The sequence below is a fragment of the Schistocerca gregaria genome, chromosome 11, assembly GCF_023897955.1.
Source record: "Schistocerca gregaria isolate iqSchGreg1 chromosome 11, iqSchGreg1.2, whole genome shotgun sequence".
NCBI classification, from domain to species: Eukaryota; Metazoa; Arthropoda; class Insecta; order Orthoptera; family Acrididae; genus Schistocerca; species Schistocerca gregaria.
In genome coordinates this window covers 71,648,169-71,672,921 of record NC_064930.1, presented here as the reverse complement: position 1 = coordinate 71,672,921, position 24,753 = coordinate 71,648,169, and the positions used below count along the sequence as shown (strand labels likewise).

At 41.5% G+C, this 24,753-nt stretch overlaps 1 long non-coding RNA gene across 2 annotated transcripts in view; it reads right to left on the bottom strand.

The window, feature by feature from the left end:
- LOC126295220 (uncharacterized) overlaps positions 1 to 24,753 on the bottom strand; it is a 49,830-nt gene that overhangs the window by 22,346 nt on the left and 2,731 nt on the right. For both annotated transcript variants that reach the window (XR_007552422.1, XR_007552423.1), the window contains exon 2: positions 8,539 to 8,762. This is a non-coding gene — a long non-coding RNA (uncharacterized LOC126295220). The remainder of the gene's footprint in view (positions 1 to 8,538; positions 8,763 to 24,753) is intronic.

The following is a 24,753-nucleotide window of genomic DNA, read 5'->3' as shown; positions in this document are numbered from 1 at the left end:
CGCCGTTGGATAAGCAGCTGCAGCAGCAAGTCGTATAACCCTATCTTACTTGTTTGTTAGATAGTTTAATTAATTTCTTTGCGTGTTTTTGGGTACTTGCATTGTTTAATTCATATATTTCGGGCGTATTATAGTATTTGACAGTTGTAGCATCGCGCTTTAGTGTTTACTTCGTAGATTCTTATTTAAATTGTGTGTGATTTTCGTATAGGAGGTGCAATTTCGAGTTTTAGTTACTGTAATCGTAAATTCAGCAGATTGTAGCGCAGTCGTTAGGCATTTGTACAGGTTAGTTGATACATTCTTTGCGTGTTTCGCTTGCGTTATCTAGGCACGGACTCGTGTTTCGGTAACTGTTGTTTTAACATCGATTAGAATGGACAGGGACTGCAATTGCTGTGTTCGGATGAGGGCTGACTTGGCATCCCTTCGCTCACAGCTGCAATCGGTGCTGACTTAGGTCGCGCAGCTTGAGGCTGTTGCCAATGGGCACCACTGTGGGGAGCCGGACTTGGGTATCACGGGGATGTCAACCTCGTCCCGTCTGTCCCCAGATCGGTCTGCCGCTGTGGTTGCCCCGGTTGCTGCCCGCAGTGGGGCTGAGCCCTCGCCTGTGGTTGATTGGGAGGTCGTTCCAAGGCGTGGCAGGCAGCGAAAGGCGTCCCCGGAGGCTGATCAGAAAGCCTCCCCGGTGCGTCTGACAAACTGGTTTCAGGCACTGTCTCTGGCTGAGCCAGTGCGTCTGACAAACCGGTTTCAGGCACTGTCTCTGGCTGAGCCAGATGCAGCTGCCTGCCCTGTTTCAGAGGATCATTCTCATTCTCAGCCTTCAAGGTCCGGGCAATCGCAGAGGGTGGGCTTACTGGTAGTTGGGAGCTCCAATTTTAGGTGCGTAATGGGGCCCTTTAGGGATACGGCGGCTAAGGAGGGGAAGAAATCCAGTGTGCACTCCGTGTGCATTCCGGGAGGAGTCATTCCTGATGTGGAAAGGGTCCTTCCGGATGCCATGAAGAGCACAGGGTGGAGCCAGCTGCAGGTGGTGGCACATGTCAGCACTAATGACAAGTGTCGCTTTGGATCTGAGGAAATTCTCTCTGGATTCCAGCGGCTATCTGATTTGGTGAAGGCTGCCGGTCTTGCTTACGAGATGAAGGCAGAGCTCACCATCTGCAGCATCGTTGACAGAACCGACTGCGGACCTTTGGTGCAGAACCGGGTGGAGGGTCTGAATCAGAGGCTCAGACAGTTTTGCGACCGTATTGGCTGCAGATTCCTTGACTTGCACCATAGGGTGGTGGGGTTTCGGGTTCCGCTGAATAGGTCAGGAGTTCACTACACTCAGCTGGCGGCTACACGGGTAGCGGAGGCTGTGTGGCGTGGACTGGGCGGTTTTTTAGGTTAGAAGGCCTCGGGAAAGTGAGCGGTTTGGGCTGCAATGTCAAAGGGTGCTTGGCAATTACAGGACGTGCTTGGATCAAGGAACAGTCGGAATTATAGTTGTAAATTGTTGTAGTTGCGCTGGAAAAGTCCCCGAGCTTCAAGCGCTAATAGAAAGCACAGAAGCTGATATCGTTATAGGTACAAAAAGCTGGCTAAAGCCTGAAATAAGTTCTGCAGAAATTTTTACGAAGTCTCAGACGGTGTTCAGGAAAGATAGATTAGGCAGAATTGGTGGTGGAGTGTTGGTGTCTGTCAGTAGTGGTTTATCTTGAAGTGAAGTCAAAGTAGATACTCCGTGCGAATTGGTATGGGTGGAGGTTATACTTAACAGCCGAATTAAGTTAATAATTGGCTCCTTCTACCGACCCCCAGACTCCGATGATACAGTTGCGGAACAGTTCAGAGAAAGTTTGAGTTTCGTAACAAATAAATACCCCACTCATACGGTTATAGTTAGTGGGGACTACAACCTACCCTGGGTATGTTGGCAAAAATACTTGTTCAAAACCGGTGGTAGGCAGAAAACGTCTTCCGAGATTGTCCTAAATGCTTTCTCCGAAAATTATTTTGAGCAGTTAGTCCACAAACCCACGCGAATTGTAAATGGTTGCGAAAACACACTTGACCTCTTAGCCACAAACAATCCAGAGCTTATAGAGAGCATCATGACTGATACAGGGATTAGTGATCACAAGGTCATTGTAGCTAGGCTCAATACCATTTCTTCCAAATCCATCAGAAACAAACGCAAAATAATTTTATTTAAAAAAGCGGATAAAGTGCCACTAGAAGCCTTCCTAAAAGACAATTTCCATTCCTTATGAACTATGCGAATGCAGACGAGATGTGGCTCAAATTCAAAGATATAGTAGCAACAGAAATTGAGATATTCATACCTCATAAATTGGTAAGAGATGGAATGGATCCCCCGTGGTACACAACAAAAAAGGTCCGAACGCTGTTGCAGAGGCATCGGAAAAAGCATGCGAAGTTCAGAAGAACGCGAAATCGCAAAGATGGGCTAAAATTTACAGATGCACGAAATTTGGCACGTACTTCGATGCGAGATGCCTTTAATAGGTTCCACAACGAAACATTGTCTCGAAATTTGGTAGAAAATCCGAAGAAATTCTGGTTGTATGTAAAGTACACAAGCGGCAAGACGCAGTCAATACCTTCGCTGCGCAGTGCCGATGGTACTGTTATCGACGACTGTGCCGCTAAAGCGGAGTTATTGAATGCAGTTTTCCGAAATTCCTTCACCAGGGAAGATGAATGGAATATTCCAGAATTTGAAACACGAACATCTGCTAGCATGAGTTTCTTAGAAGTAGATACCTTAGGGGTTGCGAAGCAACTCAAGTCACTTGATACGGGCAAGTCTTCAGGTCCAGATTGTATACCGATTAGGTTCGTTTCAGATTACGCTGATACTATAGCTCCCTACTTAGCACTCATATACAACCGCTTGCTCACCGATAGATCTGTACCTACAGATTGGAAAATTGCGCAGGTCGCACCAGTGTTCAAGAAGGGTAGTAGGAGTAATCCATTTAACTACAGACCTATATCATTGACGTCGGTTTGCAGTAGGGTTTTGGAGCATATACTGTATTCAAACATTATGAATCACCTCGAAGGGAACGATCTATTGACACGTAATCAGCATGGCTTCAGAAAACATCGCTCTTGTGCAACGCAGCTAGCTCTTTATTCGCACGAAGTAATGGCCGCTATCAACAGGGGATCTCAAGTTGATTCCGTATTTCTAGATTTCCGGAAAGCTTTTGACACCGTTCCTCATAAGCGACTTCTAATCAAGCTGCGGAGCTATGGGGTATCGTCTCAGTTGTGCGACTGGATTCGTGATTTCCTGTCAGGAAGGTCGCAGTTCGTAGTAATAGACGGCAAATCATCGAGTAAAACTGAATGGATGATACTGTTACTGATCTATATAAATGACCTGGGTGACAATCTGAGCAGTTCTCTTAGACTGTTCGCAGATGATGCTGTAATTTACCGTCTAGTAAGGTCATCCGAAGACCAGTATCAGTTGCAAAGCGATTTAGAAAAGATTGCTGTATGGTGTGTCAGGTGGCAGTTGACGCTAAATAACGAAAAGTGTGAGATGATCCACATGAGTTCCAAAAGAAATCCGTTGGAATTCGATTACTCGATAAATAGTACAATTCTCAAGGCTGTCAATTCAACTAAGTACCTGGGTGCTAAAATTACGAACAACTTCAGTTGGAAGTACGACATAGATAATATTGTCGGGAAGGCGAGCCAAAGGTTGCGTTTCATTGGCAGGACACTTAGAAGATGCAACAAGTCCACTAAAGAGACAGCTTACACTACACTCGTTCGTCCTCTGTGAGAATATTGCTGCGTGGTGTGGGATCCTTACCAGGTGGGATTGACGGAGGACATCGAAAGGGTGCAAAAAAGGGCAGCTCGTTTTGTACTACCACGTTATAGGGGAGAGAGTGTGGCAGATATGATACACGAGTTGGGATGGAAGTCATTACAGCATAGACGTTTTTCGTTGCGGCGAGACCTTTTTACGAAATTTCAGTCACCAACTTTCTCTTCCGAATGCGAAAATATTTTGTTGAGCCCAACTTACATATGTAGGAATGATTATCGAAATAAAATAAGAGAAATCAGAGCTCAAACAGAAAGGTTTAGGTGTTCGTTTTTCCCGCTCGCTGTTCGGGAGTGGAATAGTAGAGAGATAGTATGATTGTGGTTCGATGAACCCTCTGCCAAGCACTTAAATGTGAATTGCAGAGAAGTCATGTAGATGTATATGTAGACTTTCTTTTTATGTGTGTGGCATTTGTGCCCTTTAGTGTGTTAATTTATTGCCCTTCCAATTTCGCTGTTATGTAATTTTCCACAACCACACAACACTTTATATACAATATGTGATCAGAAGTATCCGGACACCTGGCTGAAAATGATTTACAAGTTCACGGTGCCCTTCATCGATAATGCTGGAATTTAATATGGTGCTGGCCCACCCTTAGCCTTGATGGCAGCTTCCACTCTCGCACGCATATATTCAATCAGGTGCTGGAAGGTTTCTTGGAGAATGGTAGCCCATTCTTCACGGAGTGCTGTGCACTGAGGAGAGTTATCGATGTCAGTCGGTGAGGCCCGGCATGAAGTCGACATTACAAAACATCCCCAAGGTGTTCTATAGGATTCATGTCAGGACTCTGTGCAGGCCAGTCCATTACAGTGATGTTATTGTCGTGTAAATAGTCCAGCACAGGCACTCATGTTGAAAGATGCAATCGCCATCCCCGAATTGCTCTTCAACAGCGGAAAGCAAGAAAGTGCTTAAAACATCAATGTAGGCATGCGCTGTAATAGTTCCATGCAAAACAAGGGGTGCAAGCTCCTTTCTTGAAAAACACGACCATACCATAACACCACCTTCTCTGAATTTTAATGATAGTACTACACACGCTGGCAGATGAAGTTCACCGGGCATTCACCATACCCACATCCTGCCATCGGATCGCCACATTGTATACTGTGATTCATCATTACACACAATGTTCTTCCACTGTTCAATCATCCAATGCTTACGCTCCTTACACCAAGTGAGACATCGTTTGGCATTTACTGGTGTGATGTGTGGCTTATGAGCAGCCACTCAACCATGAAATCCAAGCTTTCTCGTCTCCTGCCAAACTGTCATAGTAGCTGCAGAGGATCCTGATGCAGTTTGGAAATCCTGTGTGATGGTCTGGACAGATGCCTGCCTATTAAACACTACGACCCTGACCCTCTTCAACTGTTGGCAGTCCCTGTCAGTCAGTCAACAGACGAGGTCGGCCTGTACGCTTTTGTGCTGTACGTCTCCCTTCACGTTTCCACTTCCCTATCACATCGGAAACAGTGGACCTAGGGATGTTTAGGAGTGTGGAAATCTCACGTACAGATGTATGACACAAGTGACACCCAATCACCTGACCACATTTGAAGTCCGTCAGTTCCGCAGAGCACTCCATTCTAATCTCTCATGATGTCTAATGACTACTGAGGTCACTGATATGGAGTACCGGGCATTAGGTGACAGCACAATGCATCTTACATTTTGGAGGTGTGCGGATACTTTTGATCACATAGTGTACTTCCGCAGTGTGGAGGTGGCCAGCAGTGTCTGTTGTAAGACAGAAGAAGACTTTTTATCTTCTACCGCTCTTCCAGAGAATTCTGAATATGCGGCTGGTTACTCTAATGACAAATGGTAACCTTACAGACGCTATGGGAAGGGCCTCATTGTTCTGGTTGGATACTGAGGAAGTAAACATCCAGCCACAGTTATCAATGAACATCAACAACCAAGGTGGCACAAATATAGCTTTTGGAGTTCTCCTCTGTTTTAGCATCTGATTTGAATATTTATCCAATGAAGGCAGCTCACCAAGAGCAGCCTCGAGACTTTTTACTTCTCTGGAAAAGCTCAAGAAAGTAACCTTTGTACACACCGACAGAAAAAAAATTGCAATACCCATAAGTATATAAATTGCTATGTATGTTTCTACACCTGAAAGACAAATTCCACACTAGTCGCATAAAAGTGCCAGCAGTAGCACCAATATGAGGACGCAAATCAGGTTTGCTTTAAATTTGTGCTGTAATGGTCAGGAGTTTTAGTCACATTTGACATTGGATGTGGCGAATTTATGTTGCTCAAAAATGAGGTTGTGTAATAGGGTTATGAGGAGGTAGATGTTCCTACTGCAATGTTTTAAGACTTGGAAGAAATGTAGCCACTGTACACGAGTGCCGGCAGCAGTGGCCGAGAGAATGTACGGTCAAAAGAAGATCACTTGGCACTACCGAGAGGGAAGAGCGTTCGTGTTTGGTGTATTGTTCTGGCACACCGTATTGCCACTGAAACCGCAATTTGAGCAGCAGCTGGCACCACAGTGGAACAGCGAACTGTTATAAACCTGTTACTTCAGGGAAATCTCCGAGTCAGGCACCCTGCAGCATGCTTTCCACTGATCCAAACCACTGCTATTTGCAACTTCGGTGTGTAATGGTTCTTTATTTACGTGACCATTACAGCACTCCAACCCCAGTTCTCGATACCTGTAATATCGTACTACTTTTCTGCGAAGTAACAGACATATTTTTGTGACAATATTCACATTTGGTTTTATTAATGTATAGGTACTCCAATGTACCGATATATTACAGTGATATGGTTCTTGTCAGTATTCATTTCTGTGAGACTGTCAATCTTTGACATACTTGTAACCGTTTTGGCGCGAATCACTTTGCAGAAGTTAAGTTGTTATTTCGCTTTGTAGAAGAACAGTCAAGTCTTCTGTTTGGTTAAAGTGGAAATTAAATATATGAAGATTGATACAAAACTGTTGATGATGTGACAAGAAGAAGTATATATGAATTTACAAGAAGTTTAATAAAAATATGGATCGTGAACACCAAGTCAAAAATTGTTTCTACCATACCATTGTTCTGATCTGGGATTGTTTGATCATTAAGAGTTTCCGCAAAAACGCATTTGTTAGGTCTTCAAATATTGCAAAATACAGATCTGGACCTTCTAGCGGTCAAAGTGGAATCACCCTAGAATCAACAAGATGAGCCTTAACAACTTTGACGAAATCTACGTGGGAATCCATTCAAGATAAATGCCAAAGTTAATGACTTTTTTTAGAGTGACTTCATCATTTCCATTCTGACGATTCCACCCACAGTCAATAACTTTGTTGTTGCCCGATAAAGCGAACATATGCTGCGTGAGCAACATTATTAATCTGATTTCTAACCCACTTTGTAAGTGGTGGTATTGTTAGAGGTGGTGTCAACTGAGAGCCGACTGGAGGGAAGGGTGGTGGTCTGTCGTGTTTTCTGGTAAAAGCTGGATCTACTTCGGTCTCAGTGACAGTCGTGTGTTGGTTAGGAGCGGGCCAGTCGAGAGCCTGTCACAGTCTGCATGCTAGATACACTGGACCTACATGTGGAACACTCTCGAGGTTATCCCACAGACCCTGACTGCAAATTTGTACACCAATTTGGCAATTTGACCTGTTATGCAGCCACTCACGAACAGCATTCCAGCGAGTATTTTCCAATAGGATCATACTCGGCCACATACTGCTGTCATAACCCAATATTCCCTGCAGAGTATCGACACGTCGCTTCAGCCTGTTCGGTCACCAGATCGGTGTCCGATCGAGCACGTACGGGGCACCATCGGACAACTCCGACGTCACTGACGACCGGCATTAACCGTCCCTGTATTGACTGAGCACGGCATGGAACTCTATCCCACAAACTGACATCTGGCAACTGTACACCACGATGTGTGCATGTTTTCGTGCCTGCCTTTAACGTTCTAGCAGATACACTGGTTATTAATGCACCAGCATTTCACATTTGCAGTGGCATGTCTCGCATTTACATTAACTTGTAACCTTGCAATGTTAGAATTGTAAGGAAAATCAAGCATTGCCCATATTTTGTTGTTTTATTGTCAGCAAAATATATTTTCAGTCACTTAGTGACAGTTCTCAGTGCTGTAATATACAATCAAAATTGGTAGGCACTGGTATCAAGCTATAATCACAATATTATCACATATGATTTGATGAGTTTATGTGATCGCTCTAAGCTTGTGGTTATAGCTTGATACCAGTGCCTACCAATTTTTATTGTATATTACAGCACTGAGGATGGTCACTAAGTGACCGAAAATTGATTTTGCTGACAATAAAACAACAAAATACGGCCAATGCTGATTTTCCTTCCAATTCTAACCAATATTTGGTCGTGGTGCACACAACACGCCAAGGAGTCGACAATCAATACAATCTTGCTTTTGATAGTGTTCAGCCATGGAGGGACAGCAAAGGAATCCAGCAGCTGATCTCACCGCACGTAAAAGTTAAGCACAGAAAAAGTTTGAAGACGAATATGATTCTGCCCAACTACTTGGAACGTTTTATCATCAGTGAGTTACTGCTTCTCAGCCTCTCTCATCACTTCAAAAAGAAATTCTTTCTGAGAATGGTTCTATTAATCAAGTAAATAATGTAAGAAAGCACATACCTCAAGGTGCGGACTGATGAGATTCGGGCAGCAGTTTAGGAAGCCGGTGGCGCCCGAGGATTACAATGCATGCACAAGAGCAGCCGCACAGTTGCAACGTACTTGGACTTTTTCTCAGCTTCAATTGTAAGGCTGCTCTCCCGCATAACATGACGGATGAGACAGCTCCAGTTTAGAGGAAGTTCCTCGGAGCCAGTTCTCAGTGCTGTGCCGACGAACAGGTGCTGCAAGTGTACAATGCGAGGCAGTGCTTGCCAAAAAAAAATGAATGAATCGGCTCTGTCTGAAATGTTAAACATACAATGACAACACAAAACAGAGGAGACTACAATGCTGGGGTTCACTTCTGTTAAAAACAATAGGACCAAGAGGATGTGATCAAAGCATAAAACTGTTAGCTACCTTTTCGATTCCATCTTTGGGAGGTGAAATACTGACAATTGGAATAATTTCCAAGAATGTTTGTCTATCGAAGCTGCAGGTTCCGAACGATAGATATCGAACGTACGACTGTAAATCGATCCCGCGGCTGTGCTGGCAGGCATTATGAGCAGTGTTTACAGTGGTCACCACAGCAATCACAAAAGAGAGTGTCGACTACAATACTTTTAATTATGAAAGAAATGACTTACCTTACTTGTAACCGACAGTGTCATCACGAGAAAGTCTATTTGATGTATATGCCGCGGGAAGCATTCCCATTTTGCCCTAACCTCGATTAAATTGCCTGTGTCATGCAAAAATATGTGTAAACTGTCACATGCGTCAACTTTTCCTTGCAATCATAACTTATGGAAATACATATATTGAAACAAGTGGAGTTGGTCTCTTCCTCCTGGACGCCCTTCTCTTTTAATACAGGTTTATTACAAATGATTGAAGCGATTTCACAGCTCTACAATAACTTTATTAATTGAGATATTTTCACAATGCTTTGCACACACATACAAAAAGTCAAAAAGTTTTTTTAGGCATTCACAAATGTTCGATATGTGCCCCTTTAGTGATTCGGCAGACATCAAGCCGATAATCAAGTTCCTCCCACAATCGGCGCAGCATGTCCCCATCAATGAGTTCGAAAGCATCGTTGATGCGAGCTCGCAGTTCTGGCACGTTTCTTGGTACAGGAGGTTTAAACACTGAATCTTTCACATAACCTCACAGAAAGAAATAGCATGGGGTTAAGTCAGGAGAGCATGGAGGCCATGACATGAATTGCTCACCACGACCGATCCATCAGTTTTCCAATCTCCTGTTTAAGAAATGCCGAACATCATGATGGAAGTGCAGTGGAGCACCATCCTGTTGAAAGATGAAGTCGGCGTTGTTGGTCTCCACTTGTGGCATGAGCCAATTTTCCAGCACGTCCAGATACACGTGTCCTGTAACATTTTTTTCGCAGAAGAAAAAGGGGCCGTAAACCTTAAACCACGAGACTGCACAAAACACTTTAACTTTTGGTGAATTGCGAATTTGCTGCACAAATGCGTGAGGATTCTCTACCGCCTAGATTCACAAATTGTGTCTGTTCACTTCACTATTAAGAAAAAATGTTGCTTTATCACTGAAAACAAGTTCCGCTCTGAACGCATCCTCTTCCATGAGCTGTTGCAATCGCGTCGAAAATTCAAAGCGTTTGACTTTGTCATCGGGTGTCAGAGCATGCAGCAATTGTAAATGGTAAGGCTTCTGCTTTAGCCTTTTCCGTAAGATTTTCCAAACCGTCAGCTGTGGTACATTTAGCTCCCTGCTTGCTTTATTCGTCGACTTCTGCGGGCTACACGTGAAACTTGCCCGCACGCGTTCAACCGTTTCTTCACTCACTGCAGGCCGACCCGTTGATTTCCCCTTACAGAGGCATCCAGAAGCTTTAAACTGCGCATACCATCGCCGAATGGAGTTAGCAGTTGGTGGATCTTTGTTGAACTTCGTCCTGAAGTGTCATTGCACTGTTATGATTGACTGATGTGAGTGCATTTCAAGCACGGCATACGCTTTCTCAGCTCCTGTCGCCATTTTGTCTCACTGCGCTCTGGCATCAGAAACCTAAAGTGCGGCTTCAGCCAAACAAAACTTTATGAGTTTTTCTAGGTATCTGTAGTGTGTCGTGACCATATGTCAATGAATGGAGCTACAGTGAATTTATGAAATCACTTCAATCATTTGTAATAGCCCTGTAGACAATTTCACCGATTTCCTCAGCCGCTCCATGTTTTGGGTGTGCACACTGGGATCATGGGAAGACACGAACTTTACACAATGGTTCAAAAACTCGTGGTTGAATCCTTCTGCTTTCAGTGTCTTGTAGGACAAAGTCATCTATAATCACCGGGCAGTATAAAGTGCTTTATCAAACTGGCTAAAGTCACCTTGTCTCTGGAGAACACTCCTGCCACACAGCACTTCTGGCACTCTCGTCCTATAGCACTGAAAGGTCATTCTCTCTGGTTTTCCCTTCTTGCTATGTGTGACTAGTCCACTTCAACAACTTTATTTGGTCCACCGATCAGTACTCTGTCATCCATCACTACTACACAACACACTTCTCTGCAAAAATCCGAAATAGACGCACACATTATTGGCAGATAAGTCATTTTCTGATGCTGTTGCTCGCAGGGTGTGGTCTCTAATCCAGCAAGATACAAGAATTATGCTGTTCTGGATTGATATTTTTGAATAGTCAAACCATGTATTCTTCCAGATTGCCACTTATTTACCACAGTTTCTGCAATGAAATTGTAGAAGTATTTCACAATTAGAGCTCTTCTTAAAAACTTTTATAGTCTTTGTCCCACTGCAGTCTACACAGCCCCTCCTTCCCTCATCCGGTCTTAATCCATATTTCCAAAAAAAAATTCAAACAATTACATAAGCACAGAAATAGATTCTTCGAAGTGAGGCAATCGGCCAAAGAAATGTCTACTACTGCAGACATCTCAACTCTCTACCGACATAAATCATTAGGTTTCCCTAGCAACTCAGAAATAATTTATCATAATGCCACCACCACAGTCACGCGATCGATTTAGAATTGCACATTCGATATCTTTCGTTTGGAGCCCGTGGTCATGATAGGCAAACTTTCTTGGAAATTACCAGCAATTGCACGGAAAGGGGGGGGGGGGGGGGGGGAATTTATAGTGACAGTATGAACTCTGTAGACAGCACCACAGTTCATCATTTTGTGCCAAGTTCATTTAACTGTATCCGACAGGTTATATTATTATCAATTACAAGTAATTAATCATTAGCACTACTTTCACTGTACAAGGTTAGTATCTTAATTTCCTCTTCCTTTCAGGCCAAATTATTTTATAAAGAAAGAGGGGTAAAAGCATACTTAAAACATCCCTGTCTGTCATATTGCATGCTGCAGTTCATAGCTCACATGAAAAGCAATTGGAACTGAACATGATTAATCACAAGTTAGTTGTTGGTAGCCTCCAGACCACACAGAAGCATCCCCCTTGTCACCCAATATTATCCTGGCCTTGAATACATCGACAAATTACTCTGCTAGGCTATGACTTTCTCAAGTCAAGCCCTGAAATGAGATCATCCCTTGACAATATTCTGAAATGAGATCATCCCTTGACAATATTCTCCCCACACAACCCAAAGTTCCCTTAGTCGCCCCCTACCCCTGTAACATCCTTTTAAAACCCTACAATACCCCAGACCACCTTTTCTACCCAGCGGTTCCTACCCCGGTAACCGACCCCACTACAAAACCTGCCCCATGCATCCCCCCCCCCCACAACTATCTACTCCAGTCCCGCTACTTATAAAACATACAAAATTCGAGGCAGGGCCACGTGTGAAACAACACATGTCATTTATCAGCAGACATGCCTGCACTGCACAGCCTTTTACATCGGCATGATGACAACTAAACTGGCTGAGCGCATCAACGGGGGCACAGATGAATTGTCCGCCAAGGAGATGTCCAATACCCAGTAGCAGAGCATGCCGTCCAGCATAATTCTAGGGACCTAGGAACCTGCTACAACATACATGTCATTTGGCTTCTCCCACCCAACACCAACCCCTTTCAACTGCAGAGATGGGAACTTGCACTCCCACACAGCCTTTCATCCCGCCCTCCCCCTGGACTGAACCTATGTTAACCAACCTCACTCGCATTTACTCTTCAGTCTTCTTCTTTTTCCCTCTCCTCTTTAGCCATTCACACATCTTTTCATCCTACATAGTTGTGTTTATCTTTATACTATATACCTCTTTACCTCTGTATGCAGCCTCTTTGGTTTGAAGCTGGCACAGTACTTAACAATAGAATATCTTTGGCTTCCCTCTGACAACCATGTCTCCATCCTTGCTACCCTCCCTGTTTACCTTTCTCTGTTGCTTCATAACCTGGGTTGTGAGTAACTGAATCCACTTTCCCTTCTTGCCTCCCCCCCCCCCCCCCCCCCCCCATCTCCTCCCTGATGAAGGAACAAAGTTCCCAAAGCTAGAAATGAAAATTTTATGTTCTGTTTTGTGTTATCTATGGGCTGTACTGAGCTGAGGTAAGTACTGGCCAGCCCCTCTATCTCTTTGTTAGTATTTGTTTCACATCTTTATATGAGATTTTCCATTAATCATTCAAGTATCAACAAAATCAAAAATAATACACATGAGTAGGTTATTGCAATGACAAACATATATCTTGGACTACGCTGCACATCAATCTATTACAGCAGACATTTTCATGTTTAGATTTGGTAGCTTCACCATCTCATCCACAAACTGTAACATTCTAGTCTAACCTAAGCCATGGGCTATAATACAGGTGAGTCAGACCATCCAATTTTATTCTATTATGCAATCAGTTTGCACCTCCCATCAAAAGAAATCATTAGATTCAGTGTTTCTCCTCAGCTTCTGTCACTGTATCGGTTACAACTAATGACAACAAATTGCCGTAGCAGCACACGGCGCAACAGAAATGGATACCATAAGTGCACTTTACCTGAAATACCACTATCGACGCTCATTTAACTGAACACAGGAGTAATTGTTGCTTTGGAGGAACTGATAACTCAGTTGCAGCAACACATTCCTTGCACTATGGAGTCCATGAAATATAGTTTTGTGACACTAGCATTTTATCAAGACAATGCATAATCATGTATGTTTGTACAGAAAAGCAAAAGGAATTTATAAACATCATAATAATTTTAACATGAATTTAGAAAATAAATAAAATATGGACAACTTGGTACAGAGAGATGAAATCTAACGCTCAATTACTTCTAATTGAGAATGAGGTCACCTGTCAGACAACTGCTCTCTATACAGCTCATTTGCTTCCACACATTCAGGGCCCCTCGAGCTTCCCACACAGGTGCAGATATGCTCGACTAACTGGGTAATAATAAAACTGTGAGCATTCTGTATGGCAGGAAGTGTGACAGCTCACTTTTGGTACAGAATCTCAGAACACATTTTACATTTCAGGGAAATTTGTACTCACACAGAGTTGTGAAATAATTATGCCAGTACACTATATGAACCTCCACCTTCTGCACACACACATCACATGTCAACTGGTTGAGCACAAATGTATGTTGGTATGCACAAACATATAGCCTTACATGTTGGAGAAAAACAACATGATAATATGGTCACAACAGGATACACGGTGCTGAATTGTGCCAAATTTTCCAAAATACCACAGACAGGAAATACACCATTGTGAAGCTACAGCCATTAAACAGCACCCAATCAGCAATGAGCGCATAGAAGTGTCTGCATTTAAACTAACTTAACACAGATAAAATCTGTTACAGTAAAGAGAACACCTGCTGATCAAATCAGTGGAATGTAATAGCTTCAGCTGAGTAGTCAAAGCTAGGCAAACCTGAAATTCCTATCTGTGGCTGCTTACGCTGGATGAGAATTTAATCTACTACACTTAATGTCTCAGTGGCATTACTTTGCTGAGATAATAAACTATTCTGAGGGAACAGCACCACAGTAAGATAGTCGATATGTGGTACTGTAAGGTGCAATCCTGTTAGTAATGAAGTCTGTTAATAATGAACTCTGAAGGTAACACATTTTAATTTTTGCTAATGTACAGAGGTTGTAACACTTATATTGATTAGAAGTAGGTTTATATTATGTAACTGTGTTTATGTAATTAAGAAGTGTTAATTTTTTGTTAGTTCAGGTCCTTGATTTGTGACAGGAAATTTAGAGTTCTGTAATGTAAACATGGAAGAAACTAAATGGCATTTAAAAAAGAATGTTATATTATGTGTATATTTACAAGAAAAACTATGTCTACTGGGAGCTGGTTCATGCTTAGGGCTCTTGTATTGTAAAATGTAAAAGATGTAGTGAAGTCCTTCCACAACGGAAGTAGCATGGCGCAATGTAGAAGGTGGTTTTGGTGGTCGAATTGGTGGCTACTTGGTGTGAACGGTACGCAGTCAGTGGCTAGCCGTTGAACAGTACACATCGACGGTGCCAAGGGAGGCAACTGGAAGCCACTCTGCAAGGAATTTTGCCTCAGATGTGAATTTGGTTGTTGCTTGGTATTCTCGGCAATAAAGAATGGCTCTAACATGTTAAAAATCTGTCGCCAAGAAGAAATTTTATAGAGCATTCAAACATCAAGAGCTGTGAGTACAGTTAGTGGCCATGTCGCTTGCCACCACAACTTCGCTACTGCTCCACTAACTTCATGCATACAGATATGTATCAGAGCATGGACCAGTTAATGTGTGTGGGTGATTTTAATAATAATCCAAATGCTATACATCTGTGTTTGGAACCATATCTTGTATCCTGATCATGAACCTATGCAGGGTCCTCTCATAAGTGTTTATAGAACCGAGTATCCTGTTTCAAATGAACTAGTGATTTATTTATGTTTGTCAAATGTGCAAGTATTAGCAAAAGTGGAAGTTAAAACCACAAAAGTAAAGTTAGTTAGAAGTTTACTGAAGTACTCTCAGTTTAGTATTGTTTTGCAAAAATACAGTGCTAGATTTTGTAAATGTTACTGTCTAAAATACCTGCTTCACAGGTGGTGAAAAAGGAAAATAAGTTAAACTCATTTGAAACATAATTTAGCCTTGATTACTATCATGACTGATTTTTTTTAAGTTAGTTGAGCCAGTGTTGAACAATTTGCCTTGAAATGTAAAAACGTAAACTGTTGCAAGTGAAGCTAAGAATTAACTTTTGCTGAATTAATTTTTGCTACTGAAATGATCGTAGGGTTTAGCTAGTGATATTATACCAGTTTACGGTTCCCCACCATATTCTTCTCATATTAGAAAGATAATTGGAATATTATTGCTACTAAGGAAATCTGATATATTTCTTTAAATGGGAGTATAAACAGTGTAATTGTGATATTATTATTATTATTATTATTATTATTTTTAATAGTATCTGTCTCGCGTGTGAATAAGTTATAAGCCCCCCCCCATGTCCAACTTAAGTTCTGTACTTCCTGCAGTAACATCTCAGTACTGAATCAAGTAATGATCTTGATTGTTGCTGTTAGTAGTATGAGTTTGGTACATTTTTTGCTTTCTGTTATTACTGGTTTGTGCATTATTGGTAAGTACTGTTACCCACAGCTCAGAGTGTCCTATGTCTGTTTGTATCCTGTGTGCTATTCAAAGAGAATACTAATGAAAGAAATTTCAATAATTAATATTCAATTTTCTTAAACTTATATTTCCAAATTAATGAGCCTAATTAGGCTGGCGACTGTTCATTTTTTCATTCACATAAGATTTTACTACTTTCATTAAAACCCAAAGTTAAAGGCTGTTTAGTTTTTCTATTAATTGCAACATAATCAAAATTACAGTCTGATACCTTTGTTCCATTAGTTATAAGTTCAGTCAAAATTTCAAAATCCTCTCAGAGGGTAACATTAGCTTGTGTCACGGCAAGTTAGTGTTATATGTGGCTTTTCCCGTGACAGGACTTAAGGTTAGGTTGCTAGGGAAGAGTGACTTATAACAAGCTAGTGTTATAAGGTGAAAAATGAATGTTTAGTCAACAAGTACAGTATGTCAGTACATGGCAACAGAAGGAGTGGAACACAGTAGCCACAGCATATTATAGGAGCAGCTTACTCAGACGAAATCTCACTGCCAGACACACACTAACACGTTCACCTATTGGGTGAACTCCAGCACACTCCTCGCCTCCCGAAACAAATGAGTGTAGCGTAAAATTACAGGATGATTTGATGCTGTGTAGGCGAAGTGTGCAACAACAAAGAAGCCACACTGCAGCTAAGTGTTAAAACTTAACTAGCACAATTATTGTAAATCCTCCAGTCTGACATCATAAAAGCAAGTACATGTGCAACACACAATAATGGCAAATACTCAAAGAATAAAGTGAAACCAATACGGAGCATTATGAGGAAGAAAAGAAACAAATGTGAGAGAGTCTTAAAGTCTCCTAAAAAAAAGTTTTGTAATTAGCTTTTAGTTTGTTTGGACATAAACGTCTGTGGTCATGGTATGCTGCACCACACTACCATAGTCAAAACAAAAATAGAGCACCCCATTAATAAAGTGGAATTTGGTACCATAACTCAGTTTCTGCATTTGAAGGGGAACAATGTTGCAACAGTCCACACTGACTTTGGAGAATGTTATGGCAACAATGTACCATCATATGGAATAGTGGCTAGGTGTGTTCAAACACGTCTGCACGACTTAAGACCATTTAGCTGGACACAACTGGGAATCGCAAGAAATGTGGATGCCCTGCAGAAAAGTTACAAATGAAATACACAATATTGTGCATAACAATGAAAATAATCAATTATCGACAATATATTGTAAATGGGTAGACAAAAAATCTACTCACCGAGCGGTGTCATGGGAACACATGCACAAAAGGTTTTAACCTTTACAAGCTTTTGGAACTTCTCCTTCTGGCAGAAGAGTTGAAGGGAAGGAAGAGGGGTGAAGGAAAAGGACTTGAGAGGTTTAGGGAAAGGGGTACTGTTCAGAAAAGTCACCCAAAAGCCCGGGTCTGGAGAGACTTACCAGACAGGACGAGAAGGAAAGACCTTTCTTTCCTGCTACAAAGAGGAGCCACTAGCTCCGAAAGCTTGTAAAAGTTAACCCCCTTTTCTTTTCTTTTTTTTCTGTGTGTGTGGAGGAGGGGGGGGAGGGGGTGTTCCCCTTCTGTCACAATACTGTGCATGTTTCACATGCTTAACTTATTCAGGTAACCAGTTTTCAACTTATGAGGGCATCATTGGACTTTTAACTATCACCATTAAAGAAGCAAAAAATTTGTTAACAACATTGAAGATGTTACTCGCCTAACTGAGGCACAAACACACAGTGGAGTCCATCTCTGGAAGTGCAGTGGTAATGCAATTAAAAAGGAAAAAAGCTGAACTTTAAATAAGTATAAAGAGAGCAAATCAGGAAAAACACTAAACTCAAGAAACATTGCCTATACAACAGTTTAAATTAACAAGGCCAATTAAATACAATTAGTACTTGACAAGAGTACTAAAGAATGACTTGAAGAGGAATTACATAAGGAAAGCGATACACGAACAGAGCAAAAAATAAAAGTGACAATTGTAAAAAAATATACACCGAGATTTTGCCTGCCGCAGTGCAGCGACTAATCGTGACTCTGTAGCCATTCATAATTGTTAAATTTTTGTTAGTGCACAATTCTGTGCACAACCTGACCTCCCAAATACGTCCCACAAATGTTCGATGGGTTTCACGATGGGCCACCTGGGTGACCAAACCATTTGCTTGAATTGTACAGAATGTTCTTCAAACCAATCACTGACAGTTGTGGCCCTGTAGCAATTCCATTGTTGTTTGGGAAGATAAAAGTCCACGAATAACTACAAATGGTCTTCAAGTAGATGAACATAATACTATCGTAATAACCATATACAGCCAATGATCGGCTCTGTGGGACCAGACAATCTAGTCCAATCCGTGCTGACACGTCCCACACCATTATGGAGCCACCGCCTGCTTTCACAGTGCCTTGTTGACACATTGGGTCCAAGGCTTCACGGAGTCGCGCCACACTCTAACACTACTATATGACCAGATTACAGTCATCTAGGGTCCAATTGATAGGGTCATGAGCCCAGGAGAGGAGTTGCAGACGATATTGTTATATTTGGCATTAACAGCTCACTAATGCCAAATTTTGACTCTCTGTCGTAAAGTGAATGCTGCGCCACTGCATTGCCTGTGGTGAGGGGCCTGAAATTTGGTATTCTCAGCACACTCTTTATCCTGTGAAATTCGGAATACTGAATTCCCTAATGATTTCTGAAATGGAATGTCCCACGTGTCCAACAACCATTTTGCATTCAGAGTCTATTAATTGCAATTGTGGGGCCATAATCACATTGGAAGCCTTTCCACATGAATGACCTGAGCGCAAATGACAGAACTTACAGCGCACTGCCCTTTTACATCTTATGTACGTGATGCTACCGCCATCAGTATATGTGCATATTGCTATTCCATTATTTTTGCTGCCTCACTGTATATGAAGTACATAAGCAATTACAATACAATAAATAAATACTGGAAAATGGAGGAACAGAAAGGAACAGACACTGTGGGAAGTAATGAAAAATTGGGATGATTAAGTGAGTTTCAGAGGAGGGGAAGTACTGAGCTGTGTTTGGTCATTTGACGTTAAATCGGACCGTGGGCCAAATGTTTGTCGATTTCCAGGGCTTCCAACACGTTTGATTTTTTGGCCTCTGCTCGTGAAGTGAAATACATGCCACTTTGAATGGTACCTGCAACCCTCACTCAGTACATGATCAGCAAATATGGAGTCATCATTCCACAACTTCCAGTTGCATTCACCTTCAGCCAGCCTAGATGCTGCCTGACTGACCAATATAAAACTTATGACACTCAGGACAAGTAACTTTCTATAGCCTACTGTTGGCCTGGTAACTGTATCTCATTTTTGCTATTGAAAATAAACTGTGCTGTGGTGTTCCTCATATAATTAAAGACAATCCTATAGTAGCAGGATTTCAGTGTTTTTGCTGCACTCTGAGATCACTATCCTAGGTATGGCGTAGCCCAGTGCAGGCTGAGTCCTTCGTTGAATACCACTTGCTGCAGACAGCAGTAGCGGCAGGAGAGGAAGCGTGGAGGAGGGCTATAATTTTCAGTTTTTGTTTCCCGTGCACGATGTGATCAACCAGGACAGGACTGCAGCCATTTGTTGAGGCAATACATTTTTTCTGCTTTGAAATCTTTCTTGGACAAGGGAACAGATATGAGACAGCGCACCACTGAGTGTAAAGCTGCATGTTCGTGTGTTACCGAGTGTTGTGAGCAAGAAGGTATTGCTATTTCTGTAACTGTAATTTTCTATAAATTTTGAAACATGTTTGTGTGCTAGTGTCAGTGGTCAGATGTAGGAAGTTTATGAGTTGGTTAGTAATCTCCATTGTAAACTGAATATTTTTATGTCAGCTGTTTAAGTTACGAAAAAAAATTGTTAAGCTGTCTTAATTGTGCCTGTCTATATACACAGCACATGATCTATATATCTGAACCGGTAGTTAATACTTGCACTCAAAGGTTCTTTATTCAAAAAATGTTGCTCACAACCAAAATGTGGACCGAGAGGGGACCCCATAGCAACGTCATCTGTTTACACAGAGTCCCCTGCCACTGAAAACAATTTTGTGCCTGCAAGTCTTAGTGCCCCATTTCACATCATTCAATTCCAAATGGTTGACATTAGACCTAAAGATCATCTCTGTCAAAATATCAACGTATTGCCTTAGTGGTATGTTGGAAAACCAACTGCAGAGATCAAATGATACTAATTTAGCCCTCTGTGACTCAAAACAGCATTTTCTACCAGGGAGTAAATATGTACAATAAACTGCCCACGGAGGTGAAAAAGATTACACAATACTTCTATTCAGAAAGGCAGTTAAAGCATTCTTTGTAAATAATGTATACTACACAGTCAAAGATTAGTTAGTTTCAAGGTAGTGGTTAATAATGAAAAGGGACAACTACAACACCCCGTCACATTACAGTACACATGATCACAATGTAATGGTTTTACAAGAAAATCATAAGCCAATATGTACAGTGCATGATAGTAATGTCTTGTCACATGGATATTAAGATGTGCATGGGTTGTAGTTGGATGTTAATGAGCCTGGAATCAGTTTTCTGAACAGACAGGAGGGAGTGCATAGGGCAGAGCCACATGTTCACGGTCCACAAGTCGCCAGCACATGTCCCTAGTCTGTGCTGCAATGATGAACAAAAAAAACTCTGCCTAAACAGGCCCTACGGTACTGACAGACCGCCATGTCATTCTTAGCCCACAGCACAATGCTCTACCAGGTGTTGTCCGTTTTCATGATCAGAGCCACTACTTCCCAATCAAGTAGCTCAGCTCCTCAATAGGTCTCACAAGGCCTGATTACACCCGGCTTGCCACCAGTGCTCGACAGACCGGATGGTCATCCGTCCAAGTGCTAGCCAAGCTCGACAGTGCTTAACTTCGGTTATGAGAACTTGTGTTACCACTGCAGCAAAGGCCACTGATGAAGAACAAAACTATGTTTTATAATAAAAGTTGTCTGGTGAAAATTGTGTACAAATTGAAGAAAATTGTGCAATGACGACCATGCGAATAAGGCACTGCAATTGTTAAAACACTGACCTCATATTTGGGAGGATGGAGTTTGCTCTGTCCAGCAATCCTGACTGATTTTTGTTTTGTTTTTTATGATTTTGGTAAATCACATCAGGATTGTTCTTTCATCAAGGTCACTTCCAACCATCTGTCCTGTCCTCATAAAAGCAAACATATATTCTGTGTGTGTGTGTGTGTGTGTGTGTGTGTGTGTGTGTGTGTGTGTGTGTGTGTATTATGAGCTATTTATTTTCATTGTATTACAATGACAAATCCTGTATCACTGTCCGATGATCCCTGGATCAATAAATCAAATCAACTGTAGTCAACATGCAGATAAACAAATCAAGATCCGTCCACTTGCTGTGAACTTAGAACTATGTCATTGTTCTGATACGACACTGTATAGTCTTGAGATTAAATGCAATGGAACTTACGTAAAGAAAATGTATGTTACACAGCAGTGAGCTGTAAGAATATTGTGTAATATGGAGGATCAAACATGTCAAGGGACTGATTCAAAGATCTTTGTTTCCTTATTGTACCTTCGAGTAGTTCCTTTACTACATTTGTAACTACAATGAAAATCATTCGGTTCAAATGTGATTAACACAATCGGAGAACAAGATGAAACTTCCTGGCAGGCTAAACTGTGTGCCGGACCGAGACTCGAACTCGGGACCTTTGCAGGAGAGCTTCTGTGAAGTTTGGAAGGTAGGAGATGAGGTACTGGCAGAATTAAAGCTGTAAGGACAAGGGGTGAGTCGTGCTTGGGTAGATCAGCTGGTAGAGCACTTGCCCGCAAAAGGCAAAGGTCCCGAGTTCGAGTCTCGGTCCGGCACACAGTTTTAATCTGCCAGGTAGTTTCATATCAGCACACATTCCACTGTAGAGTGAAAATTTCACTACAGAACAAGATATTTTCACAAAATCTGTGTAGACTACTACTTTGACCAGGAGTCTGAGTGGAGTTATGTATTCTGGTGCAAAGTTATTTAACAAGCTCACGCCAAACATAAAACAACAAATTGAGAATTCCTATGAGTTCAAAAAAAATTGAAAACATATTTATTAGTCTCTGCTTCCATATATTTACTGATTTTCGAAATTCAAGGACTTATTAGCATTAGGTGCATGACAAATCACAATGTTCAATCATTCCTACAGTGAGCTGCAGCACATAAATAACATTTCTCCATGATAAATATTAATTTGGCCACAAAGCTCAGAACAGGAAACAAGCAACTGCTATTTAATATAACTGATGATGTAGCATCTATTTTCAAAGCAGTGGCATCACTGTAAATTTTGCTATGTTCAATTTAGGTTTATAGCAGTTTAAAAGTAGTTAAAATTGCTGTTTCAAACTAATGCTCGACTTCATTAACGTATGCCTTGACATACTCCTCTTCACTGAAGATTTATCTTTAAGAAAGGACATAATTAGCACAGTAAATGAATAAGTAAATGAAAAGTTGCGAACACTGTTACAACATTGTTAACCTCCAGTTATCTACAACACACAATGATATTTAGTGCTGCCATATACTGATTTTGTCAATTACAAATGGTTTTTTTAAAGTCTGCAACTGTGAAAACAATGAGTTTGTTTATAAATAACTTTCCGCTACCAGTCAAGATTTTCTTTTATTTATGTTTCACATGACACACTCAGGGAAATGATTCCCATTTTCAAGTGTTTAATTTCTTTGTTCACATACCGAAAACATACATAAATCATTACAAAAAAAAAAATGACATACGGAAGTACAAACAAATACATATTTGTAAAAACAAAGATGTGACTTACCAAACAAAAGTGCTGGCAGGTTGATAGACACACAAACAAACAAACACAAACATACACACAAAATTCAAGCTTTCGCAACAAACCGTTGCTTCATCAGCAAAGAGGGAAGAAGAGGGAAAGACGAAAGGATGCGGGTTTTAAGGGAGAGGGTAAGGAGTCATTCCAATCCTGGGAGCGGAAAGACTTACCTTAGGGGGAAAAAGGACAGGTACGTACACACACACACACACACACACACACACACACACACACACACACACACACACACACACACACAGGGGTGTGTGTGTGTGTGTGTGTGTGTGTGTGTGTGTGTGTGTGTGTGTGTGTGCGCGTGTGCGGGCGAGTGTATACCTGTCCTTTTTTCCCCCTAAGGTAAGTCTTTCCGGTCCCGGGATTGGAATGACTCCTTACCCTCTCCCTTAAAACCCACATCCTTTCGTCTTTCCCTCTCCTTCCCTCTTTCCTGATGAAGCAACGATTTGTTGCAAAAGCTTGAATTTTGTGTGTATGTTTGTGTGTCTATCGACCTGCCAGCACTTCCACGTGGAATGTTTCACTCTATTATATTCAAATACATATTTGAAAATGGGAACCATTTCCCAAAATGCATCATGTGAAACATAAATAAAAGAAAATTGTGACTGGTGGCAGAAAGTTATTTATAAACAAACCAGGCCTCCAAAAGCTCAAAAGTGTGTGGAAGCAGAATATTTAATGTTAAAATAGAGAACTAGGCTGCTACAAATGGTTCATTCATTTTCAAAGCTCTATATTTTACAAAGTATTACACGTGCAAATATGATTGACACACAATTACAATCATAAACTCACAGAGTTTGCATTGTGTCCATTAGTTGGTGTTACGAGCGCACTGCACTGTCTTAAGAAAGTGGTGGCCACAGCAAGAAAATAGTTTTTGTGTGTTGGAATATGCGAGATACTCACTGATGAAGCAACCTCTATTTATCTGGAAAGGTTAAGCATCACAATGTGAAAGTAAGAGCACTGAACAGCCTCACAAAATTGTCGTGCGAGATTCACCGAAGGTTAAAGTTTTCTGTGCAATGTCACAGATAAAGCTGTATGGGCCATTTTTCTTCTGTGAAAAGGCTGTGATGGGTACCTATTACCTTGATATGTTGCAGCTGTGGTTGCTTCCACAATTGACTGCTGATTCTGAGGATTTCATCTTCCAACAAGACAGAACATATTCTCATTGCAGCATCAATGTTCATCGCTACCTGAATGGTCAACTTCTGCATTGTTGAATTTGGCATTGTGGTGAACGTGGTGTGGCTCTGTTCCCTTGGCTCCCCCAGGGCACATAACCTACTGCATTGCGACTATTTTTCGGGGATACATTATAGACCATGTTAGCAGACCCCCCCCCCCCCCCCAATGCCAAGAACCTCATGTAGAGCACAAAAGTCAAAATTTGCAAGTTTACAGTCCTATTTGTGCATAAATCATATTTGCACATGTAGTACTTAAGAAGATATAGAGCTTTGAAAAGAATGAATCATTTATAGTAGCCCTGCATATTTATATTACTTACTAACAGCCACAATGAGCAGACTCAGTCAGTTACGCTTTCAACAACTAAAATTTTACTTTCTATGTTCTCTGGGGGAAAAACCTTTAGCATAATTCAAAGTATCACATTATAAAGTTATTCCAACTACTACGTTAACACCATTAATCCGATTATGGCATCTGGTCAATGACAAAGT